At 40.0% G+C, this 11,450-nt stretch overlaps 1 long non-coding RNA gene across 1 annotated transcript in view; it reads left to right on the plus strand.

The window, feature by feature from the left end:
* The window catches only part of LOC102370947, a 43,979-nt gene extending 33,894 nt beyond the window's left edge, over positions 1-10,085 (plus strand). Inside the window, exon 3 of the long non-coding RNA XR_323304.1 lies at positions 9,723-10,085. This is a non-coding gene — a long non-coding RNA (uncharacterized LOC102370947). The remainder of the gene's footprint in view (positions 1-9,722) is intronic.
* The last annotated feature ends 1,365 nt before the right edge of the window (positions 10,086-11,450 follow it).

Genomic DNA, 11,450 nt, shown 5'->3' on the forward strand with positions numbered 1-11,450 from the left:
AGAGTATTTTTTAAGGTTCACTGAAACTTCCAAATCAAAGCTAACTTGGGAAACACAAATCTGTGCAAAACAACATTCTCATAGATGTACTCTTTGATTAGACCAGGATATGGTTGTTTCTACTAGACTTGTATTCTGTAGAAAAACTCCCCTACAATCCATTAAACCATGTTCTTTTTGCAGACATTTCATTGTAGTACACAAAATATGCTTGTGGAGCACCTTGTGTTTTGATGACAGAAAGTCATTAGTTTTTCATACATTGTGGATTAATTAACTGTGAAACTACAGTTTAAACAGCCCAGCCTCTTTGAAGTGTTAGGGCTGTAAAAACCATCCCAAGTAAATAGGTTTTATTACTTGAAAAGTTGAAAACAGTCAAACTTTTCTTCAAAATTTTGACCAGCATTTAGTCTGAAGACCTGGTATCCTTTATTACCCCTGTCAAAGTTCTTAGCATAAATACTAAGACCTTTTTAAAACTGGGATACAAATTGCTCCTGGAACATAAATGGATAGTTATAACCAAACATTTCATGCCTTACAAATCTCCACTTAAGAGTGCATTAGGGGTTTTTTTTAATTATGTTTTTATTCACATAAAACTATTTATGTAATGTTCTCTAATATAGAATCAGTCAGAACATCAAAAACTTCCAAAGAAATTCTGAACTTCTAAGGCCCCCCTGCCCACAGAAAATTAAGTCCAACTAGATCCCCATTCTAAATCCAATCAGGGAAGAGAAACTACTAATCATTGAGGCCTCCTATGTGTGTAGGGAGGAACTTAGGAGTAGTCTCTGGAAGAGGTAAGTTTCATAATGAAGATAGGGACAGTCCCAGTTGGTGTAAGGACAGGTGACCTGGTAACTGCTAAGCAATTGAGAGAGCCCTTAAGTGGGCACATCTACATGTGCAACTAAGATGCACAAATAAACTCTGGAGTTTATTGCTCTGGAGTTTTTTGCTCCCAGACATGCCATTTTGAATGTGCACCCAGGAGCAAAACATTCTGGAGCATATTGGTCTACATTTTATTCATGTGCAGCATGTGGAGCCCAGTTGGAGCAGTCTGGGCTGGCAGGGCACCCCAGGGGGTCAGCCTGCTACCCAGGGCTGCTCCAACTGGGCTCCATGTGCTAGGTGGGGGTAGGGTAGGACATAAGGTGCCTGAGTGTGGGACTAGCTGGCAGGTACCCCAGACAGTCCAGGTATTGTCTATATGTGTGATGCTCTGTACAAAAAATACTCTGCACCATGGCACTATTTTACAAGACTACCCTGGTGCGAAATTTATTCATTTCCTGTACTCTAATAGGGACGTATGTGTAGATGCTGAGACATGTACTGTGCACTTGACTAATTAACTATTAAATAAATATAAAAGTAAACATTTTAAAGTTAAAAGTAGACATGTGCAATAAAAGTCTTGTGTACACATTCCCACTTAGAACTAAAAATCCCAATTAATTAGAAATGGCCTGAAAACAGTGTTTCTTTATTGTTTGTAGTATTCTCTTTGAAACAAACAATTTCAAAAAGATTCTGTTCTGCTTCAGAAAAAAAGGATAATCCCCCTTCCAATTTTCCTGCCAATTAAAATTCCCCCAAAAACCAGTTCATATCATTTTAAATATTTTGTTCTGATTTTTTTTGTATTACAATTTCCATAATTGTAATGCTCTATTCCAAAAGCCCTTTTTTAACCTTCAAAAATTGCTTCTTTACTTTTTCCTTTAAAAACATGTCAAAATGGACAAATCTCAGCAAAATGTTTTACTTGTGCTGAGTCAGCATTTCCTAATGGAAAATATTCTGTCAGAAATTCTGATCGGCGTTAGTGCCGGCTGCATAGAGACAAGTAACAACAAAATCTTACAAAAACCAGGGTATTCAGTAATGAAGCTGTGATTTGAGAAATCTGGCTACTCATAAAGCAATAAAATCAGTGCTGTGTAAACTCATATATTCTGAAATATCTTTTTGCATATACCTTGGTTGACAAGACCCCTAAAATTTATCTACCAGACTAGGGATAATGGAGAATATGTAATCTTAATATCTGTACTTTGTCCCAACTACAGCAAAAGCTGTGCTTAACCAGCACTTTATTAGCCAGAAATCTCTATTAACCGGCATCCGAGAGATGCGGCAAAAGCAAAATCGGAATTACCACATCTGGGGGACTTCCCATTTCGCTGCTGTGAGCTGAGTTTTTCTTTGCCACGTCTTCGTCCCACAGCCCAGGGCAAAGCAGCCTGCGCAGGGCCCCTCTCTCTGTCCCCCAGGACAGGGACGCCAAGGAGTGCACCAGACAGTGCACATTTGATTAACCAAAATATTTGATTAACCAGCATCCCCCATTCCTGAGGGATGCCGGAAAACAGAGCTTTTACTGTATTAATATTCTAAAGGGGCTGACTGGATCCAAGTTAACCAGTTTACAGTTTGAACTCTATGAACGAAGGGAGTTGTGGACTGAAGGAATCAAGTGACAAGAGTGGTGTGTTTCTCATACAGAGGTAGATTAGTCAAGGGCCACAGGCTACTTAGGGTACACACAGGGACGAGATAAGCAAGCTTTGATGCTGCAGAGAGGAGGGTCAAGGTTACCTCTGGGACCAAGCAAAATCAAGGAAAGTAAGCTGAGCTGGAGAAACCTTGTGGTTCAGAAGGTAAACCATGAACCTCAAGAGGAAGAATTATGAACAAACCCTGGGGAACTCTGACCAGTCCCGGAGTACTCTAGAATAGTGAGGAAACTGAGGCAGGGACATGCATGCAGCATTTTTTTATCAAACCTATATATACATGCAGCATTTTTTTATTTAACCTATACATGCTAAAGGGCCATAGTGCTTTTGACTTTTGTACAGTCTGCTGCTACCTATTGAACTTAACCAAACCCTCTTCCTTACATCTTCTTCCATCGTTTCCTCTTTTTGCCTTTTATTAGAACTGTGTGATATGGCACCATTCCATTTTGAGTTGCATTTCGGCATTTTGATGGAACAGCGTTTCATTTAAAATTTTGTTTCGATTCGAAATTGCTGTTCCATTTCATTTAGTCGAAACTATTTCTCTGTTTCGACGCTGTTTTGACGTTTCACCCATAGACTATAATAGGGAAGCTCAAAACAGCCTTTAACTTTTACATTTCTGGCCTGATTTGGATGCAACTTGCAGGAATGGTAGTCCCTTCTGAGGGCATTAATTCTACCAAGTTTCAAGGAGATAGATGCAGGGAGTTCAGGGAAACTGCACCTCAAAATCTTGAAAGCAAAAAACTGTCACATGTATGTGTTAAGCCACAGCGGGGTCAAAACTGCAGGCATGCTAGCCCCTGTGGAGGTCACAAAGCCTGCCATGTTTCAAGGAGATAGGTACAGGGGTTTGGGGGAAACGGCACCTCAAGCTGCTGACAGGCAGAACTTGTGACATGGGTACTTGTGGGATCGTGTCTGTCTTGGGGCACAGGGGGGTGAAAACTGCAGGTCTGCAAGGCCCTGCTGCGGCCACAAAGCCTGCCAGCTGTCAAGGAGATAGGTGCAGAAGGAGTCAGGTTCTGGGGCCCTGCACCTCTGGCTGCTGACAGGCAAAACTTGTGACATGGGTGGGTGACACTGTGTGTGTGTTAAAGTGCGCCCTCACTCAACTGAAAGCAAGACAGAAAGCAGGGCAGTTCAAACAATGCTGCCTTCTTTGCTGTTTTTCCATCCCTGCCCCAGAGCACTGGGATTGGAAGGGACCTCAGGGAAGGGTCACTGTCAGTGACAGTCACTGGCCAGCTACGCAGTCCATAATGAGAGCACTTCTTCCCCCGCCCCCCTCCCCAATCCCCCTCCCTCTCCTTACTTTATTTTCTGTTTCCCTGCAGGTAAGCCCAGCTTGAGCTTTGAAACTCCAGAACATTTCGAAACATTTCAACTTGCCTCATTTCGTTTCAAGCCTGTTTTTTGAAGCGCTCTGTTTCTTTTCAGTTTTGTTGTTTTGAGCTTTAAACAAGTCAAAACAGTGTCGAAACAAAACTACCGGCAAAATTTCGCACAGCCCTACCTTCTATCTAATAAGAGAGTCCAGCTTAGCTGGCCATGACTATATTTTGCAACGCTGCTATAAGCCTGTGATCAGAGAAAGTTAAAAGTAGTGCCTTGTACAGTCTGAAACTGGTTCAGAAGTCTGTCAGGCATCCGTGTAGCTGATGAGACTGCAGTGACTGCTTCTCCAGAAGTAATACTGCAAGTCAGCACCATAGACAGAAGCTGCATTTTCTCTTGGCCAGTCTTTTCATTGTTACGTGTTTATCTTTTCTTTGTCTTTCTCATGCACAAGTTTTAGTTGATCTCAGCTAACTTTCTATTTTCCACAACAAGGACAGTTATTGCTGTCTTCAAATGATCTCAAAGGCATCCAAGTAGGACAACAAATTACCCCCTCAAAAAAACAAAACAACCTCCCCTCTCCCAGATTCCAGTTAAAGGAAAAGGAATATTGTTACAATAGAAGCATTAGTTTAATTTAAATGCAAATACTTTACATATCTTTCCTTTTATATGTCTTTAAGAAATGTTTATTAAAATGTTTTATGGTACTTGTTGTGGGGCTAGGAGGCCAATATTTTTGTACAAGCCCCTGAACCTTCTATAACTGTTGCACAGCAACAGGGTCATGTTAATATCTGATTCACCTTTGATTTTATTCTACTGAAATTAACACAACCTGTATCCCTGGCAGTCAGTCAAGCCCTTTTGTTTTATTTAAATAAGTTGGAAATCTCTCTTCGTTACCCCTGGCATACTGGATAATGCTTCTGATGAATGGAAAATAGTTGTTGTAAGTACAAAAAAGAGTTAACTATATATTAATGAAAACAAAAATACATGTATTGGTATAAAAACTGACTAATGTAGATTGATGCAATCTTTATTTCATAGAAAACTATATTTGCAAAGAATTGAATTCTTGTGATTTAAAAGTCATTATGAAGATACTTCAATTTTCCCTGTCGAGTCTGAATGAAAAAAGAACATAGTAGGATGTTAATTCTAAATGTGTGGTTTTAATTAGAAACATGAAACTTGCTTTGTCAATATTTCAAAATGATTGAAATCCCTCTTGTTTCTTCTACTGCAACTGCCTTTACAGTAATGCTTATCTATGGGACTGGACACACATTTTTCATGTTGACCTAAACAGTATTTTTTCAATCCAAAGTTATTAATTAATTTGGACTGTATTAGCCAAATATTTTCAGCTGGAAAAAAAAATTCTGTTCACTAATTGAGAGAGGGTGTCCTCATTTACCCAGTAGCCAAGTGTTTAAAATTCACTGGAGCATGAACTAGAACCCATCTTCCCTCTCCCAATTATCCATTGATCAAGTGTAGATTGTAACTATTCAATTCAAAGACCTTTCATCAAACAGATATTGCCAAATGATGGTTTTACTCCTCTTTCTATACAGATTCAGTATCTTCCTCCTGTTACTAAATCTACTAATGTGAACAAAGTGATATGACTAGTAAGACTGATAGTCAAGTGCTTGTTCTTCTTTTCCATCATTGGCCTACTCTTACCAGTCTTTGAAACAACTTTTTTGAACCACATCCTAAATTCCATTAATGATAATCAGCTGATTGGTTGATCTAGCTTGTTTTATTTTCTTGCCCATACAATTCAAATGTTAAAAGCTCCAGCTCCTTTGGCATCTCTAAAACATGCATAGAAGAATACTGTTAGTACTGTCACCCTCTCCCAGAGAAACAGTGAGGCACAGAAGTCATCTAATCACTTTGCCAGGACTGAAGGGCCTTCAGTCTTTAATATAGTTCTCATTATATTAATGAGTGCCTGTTCTTTAATTTCTGTTTGCTTAAGGAATGCTTTTAAAAAAGGGTTACAGATGATGGACTTGGGTGTAATTTGGTACACTTATCTCAAAAATAAGTTTGCTCTCCTCTCTCCAGACTTACAGATGTGGTTTTGTGCTATTTCTGTGCTTTAACTAATTCCTAACATTTTATTTCCATTTTTTGGCTTCTTCTGAACACTTGACTGATATTTTTCAAAGAAACATTCACACTAATTCCAAGATACTCTTCTTTGAGTAGTACCAGGGCTGGAGAGTGTATTGTAGTCATGATAGTCCAGAAAATATGAGAGGAGCAAGGTTTTTATGGAGATAACTTTTTATTGGATTAACTGTGTAGTTGGGAGAGAAGTTTAAAAAGTTCTTGAACATAAAGTGCCCTTCAAGTCTGTAAAAAAAAAAAAAAAAAAAAAAGTAAGTTCAATTTAAGCTAAATAATGGATAAAACAATAACTTGTGTGGCAGGGTACTGTTGGCACCTGCCACTTTAAGGCCTGGAGCAGGCAGCAGCCAGGTGCTTGATTGTGGTGGCCATTTTGAGACCCAGGATATATATAGGGTGAAGCCGCAGTTTGCTGCTGGCTGCTGTGAGGGAGCTATCAGCTAGCTGAACTGAGGCTTACAACATCTTGGAGGCATATGGGCTGAAGCTATAGGGATGAAGGAGGCCCCAGGTCTTAGGCATGACCAAAAACTGCAGCCTGCCAGGGTAGGAAGGCCTGGTGGGACTGCCAGTGGTGCGGCAGCCCCAGGAAATGCCAGGACCATGAACCTCCCTGATGAAAGGCAGGCAGGCGGTGCCTGAACCTCCAGTCCCCGCACAGTCCTGTCTGGGGAAAGCCTAGGCCAGTGAGCTCTTTGAAAGGTTTGAGGCCTCCAGTGGAGTTGTGAGGGTTAAGAGAAGGAAAGCCACTCAAACCTAACTCGAGGCACCCGCAGTGGCCTATACTGGGGCCAGGACCTGAGGGGGGGTCAAAAGGGCCAGTGGCCCACAAACAAAGGATGCCTGGAGCAAGAAGCTTGGGATTCTGAATGACCTGAAAAGTGGGGTCTGGGCCTAGGGAGGCCAAAGGTCCCAGGGAGGGGACCACAGTCATAGAGGGTGAAAGGGTACAGGTGAGCTTAGCTGCGTGGGATGCTATCTGCAAGGCATGGGTCCCAGTGTAGAGGACAGTCCGGAGCTGGGGATATTACCCCTGGTCACTGGCATCTTAAATGGGCAGCCTCCTGCCTGAGTAACATCCTAATCATTCATTATCAAGGCAAGGCAGGTGAGAAAGGTGGGCAGTTAGCCCAGAGACAGGTTGGCGGGCCAACATCAAACCAGCCCTGAGAAGGCCCCTGATTACACTTGCCTTTAACTTTGTAAAAGGAAATATACATGTAAGGGACTTGAGGAGGGCTGTAACCTAGGAACAAAAATAAATTATCGAAGTAATTTCAAAGCAAAAGAAGTTTCATTGAATGGATAGCCAGATTATGTAAAGGAACAAGACCATTCAGAAAAGAATCTTTATTACCTGTAAAGTTATGGGAGTTTAGAAAAAACACCAGTCATGAAACCTTTGTCTATATTTAATCTATGGTGTTTATTCAAGTATAGTTATGATTTCTTGTTCCCAGGCCTGGCTTTTTTAAGGTGTTTGTAGATTTCCCGTGAGCATAAGGACTATGAAGTCAAAAATGGAGTGATTGGTTTATGAAAAATATTCTTAGAAAAATTAGCTTGCTGCTTTCCCAGATATGAAGAAGGATGCTTAATGCCCCAGAACTTGTCTAACATTTCTCCCAACTGTCCTGCTGTTTCAATACATTTATCACCAAAAACCCCCTACTTCTTGAGCAGTGACAACTACTGTGGATCATGCATATGCACTTGGTTAAAAAAGGCATAACTTTGCACTTATCGACATTGAACTTTGCCTTCCATTTGGTTGTACATTCAGTTAGTCCACTTCTGCAGTTCTTCACAGTTAGCTTTGTTTTATCACCCTGAATAATCTGGTTTTATCTTCAAATCTGGCCGTCTCATTATTTCCCCCCTCTTTACAAATCATTCATGTTAAACAGCACAGGCCCACTTTAGATCCACTGCTTACCTCTCGCCATGGTAATAACTGACCATTTATACCCATTCTTAGTTTCTGTTCCTTAGCCAATTGCTGATCTACAAAATAGACCTTGCCATTTCTTTCAAACTTCACCCTCCTTCATCTTTTTGGTGCTAATTTCAACTTGATTTGTAATTCCCCTCCCAGTTATTGATCCATGAGTCTAACCATGCCACAGATAATAGGATCTTTTTTCTCTTCTGAACGGTCTTGTTCTTTTACATAATTAGGTTGCCTATTCAACCAAGCTGTTCTTGCTTTTGTCAGGGGCCCTAACAGGTAGCCTAGCCCGTACTAATTACTCAGCTGTCCAAACCTTCCAGGGGCTCCAACTGGCTGCCCCACTCTGGGTGATGAACCAACTGACCACTGGTTGGGCCTCCTGATTGACTGCTGGGAATAGTAACCTCCCCATTTAAGTCCTTCTGTGACAGCAAATTGCAGGTTAGCCAACAGTTTTCCCTGAAGGTCTGCTGTGACTAAGTCTCTCTGGATCATGTACTCTCTGGTTTTCCAGTTTCTGATCCTGCTAGGGTCTGCTACTGGACTCTGACTTTCTAAACTCCACTCATTTTTGATATTTTGGTCCCTGACTCCAGAGTTCTGACTTGGCCTGTGATCTGGACTCTACCTCTGGAATTCCTCCCTGGCTTTGGTAACTCAGACTCCAGCTCCTGTCTCTAGCCCTTCCCTAGTGGCCTACCTACTAGGCTGGACCACTTATGCCTTCTTCCTTATAACTTTGAAGAACCACAAGTAGACCTTGCCATGAAAGCCTTATTTCATTAAGAGTTTTTGGTGCATGATGTGTCAAAAGCTCTTTTAAAATCCTGATACACATATCAAACATGTCACTCTAATCCATATACTTGTTAACACATCATAGAACTGTGGTAGATTTCTTAGGCAAGATGACCTCCCCTTACAAAAGCTATGTTGACTCTTCCCCAGCAAATCCTATTCATTTATGTGAAAGGCAATTCTGTTTTTATTATGGTTTCTAACAATTTGCCAAGAATGCAAGTTGTGGTCACCACCCTGGACTCCCTCTGAAGCCCTTTTATAAGATTATATTAGCTACCATTCAGTACTCTGGTACAGAGGTAATGGGGTTTTTTTAGCAACAGGTTACACACTCAAGTCAGTGAATATGTGGTTCCTTCCACATATCTAATTTTCCATTGTAATTTCAACTGTTTATGGTATCTTTCTGTTGCTCAAAATTGTCATGGTAGTCTCAAAAACAGTTAATTAGAAGTAGCTATATTTCAGAAGTGGCTGAATGGATATTACACCAGCCAAACTAATTTTGAAGTAAATGGTTGATCCTATGAGATCTTTGAAAGAAGCGTAGAAGTGCAAAGTATCATCTTTATGTAAAGAAAATTTAAAAACTGACCTCTTCACAGTCCTTTTATCTGTCATCAGAAATTTAATTGAAAATTCATTTTTGCTTGAAGTCCACTTATATTGTGAGAATCTACATCTGAACAATCCTACACACACATGCTGTGGTACAAATACTTGTAAAGTGTTTCTCTAATTATTCTTGATCTGTTGTTGGTGTAATAAATCTTAATATACACTACTCACTCATTCTTCCGTTGATTTAATTACAAAAAATTTAATTGAGAATCTTTCGGCTTAGCATATGGCTGTCAGGAAGATTTTTAGTATGGTTCTAGGATATTTGCTTACATGGTTAGGAAAAAAGACTTTCACTGTGTCTATTTTCTTATCAGAACTCACTGAAGAGCAACAACTGTGCAATCAAAGGCTGGGAAGAAGCAGACTGAAACAAAAGCAGGAATTTATTTATTATTCACTGTAACCCTGGCTGCCATTCCTAAATGATATGGACCCTCGAATGACCTTCTATTGTCCATTACCCACACTCCACTTCACTTACACCATTTCTAATGCTTTTTGTGGTACTGAGTTATACATGTGAATAATTCACTCTATAATGAAGAACTTCCAAAGGAATAGGCATCATTTATATTTCTTGCAAGGTATGCCAGCCTTCTGTACAGAAATGAAGATTCTTTTTCCAGCTAAGTGAACATAGCTTTCCTGTTTCCATGACCACCAGATTCCACCTCCCTTCAACCACAAGAAATTAAAATTTTCTCTCTGTTATAAAAACAATCTGTCTCTTTGTACCCAAAACACTTTTGAGTATTAGCTTTGCTCCTAATCCATGAGGAATTTCAGCCTGCTTTCTTCCATGTCTTAGGCAGGGGAAAGGCAACAAATTGCCAGAGGGAATAACAACAGACTTGTCTATTTGAATTAACTACCTGGGACTCTTTACAAACACTCCTTGGCTAAGATGCTATGAACACAGAATCAATATTTTGTATGTATAGGACAACTGTAAACCCAGAGTGAGTGAAATAGTTTATTTGTCTTTCTCTAAGTACACTCTTACAGCAGACCTGCCACATTTCAAAATCCATTCTTCTTAAAGATTATATTTATTATATTTTTGTTAACCAGGGCTAATTTGATCATAGTTGATGCAGTTTAAAATTGGCTCACTTAAGGGATTTGTCTGTGTATTGAACTATTCAATATTTTTTTATTAAATTGCACCAAATAACATCTAAAAAGCTATGTCAGAAACTGTTAAGCACTATGACAAAAGCATCTAGTTTATTAACATTTCATAACTCTCATGTGTAGGCTTGGTGTCCTAATTGATAGCATTAAGACTTGCTGTCTGTGAATAGCACATTTCAGCAGGGCCAGATCCAGTGCAGCTACACTGTTTACTCCAGTCGATTGGATGGCTAAGCTTCCTTTTTCTAAAAGAGAATACTCAGTGCAGCAGTATTGCTTTAAGAGAAAAACTGGTATTTTTAGAACTACTGATCTGGGGGTGGAAAGTATTTGAAGATGAAAATGCTAACAGTCCACCTCACCTCACATTCCATTCCCCACATCAACAAATCCCTGATGGTGAGATGCTTCATCGCATATGAAACAACACAGATTTTTCTCTAGTTAAAAATAAACTAGAAGATTTAGTAATGTTCTAGGGGCTTGGGACTGTATTAAAGCAAAACCAAATATAACTTCGTTGGAAATATTTAAAAACAATCTGCAGAGCTGTGAAATAGGAGCTTCATTACCAGGAATCACTGATAGACAACAGAATTGGGATGGCTGGGATGATCTAGTTGGGGATGGTGCTGCTTTGAGCAGGAGGTTGGACTAGGTGACTTCCTGAGGTCCCTTCCAATCCTAAGTTTCTATAATTCTATGATTGTATAATTGCAGAAGAAAGAATAGTTTGATTGGTGGAACATCAAAACCATTAGAAAGGAGAGAGGATCGAGGATCATCAACACCTGTGGAATGAAGAATTCAGAAGGTATCTGGTAGAATACAATGAGCAATGAAGTCGGTTGACTCCCTCAACACGGCCTGACTAGAAATGCTGCTGCCACTGCTAGGCACTTAGTTTT

This window comes from Alligator sinensis, unplaced genomic scaffold (genome assembly GCF_000455745.1).
Source record: "Alligator sinensis unplaced genomic scaffold, ASM45574v1 scaffold375_1, whole genome shotgun sequence".
Lineage (NCBI taxonomy): Eukaryota > Metazoa > Chordata > Crocodylia > Alligatoridae > Alligator > Alligator sinensis.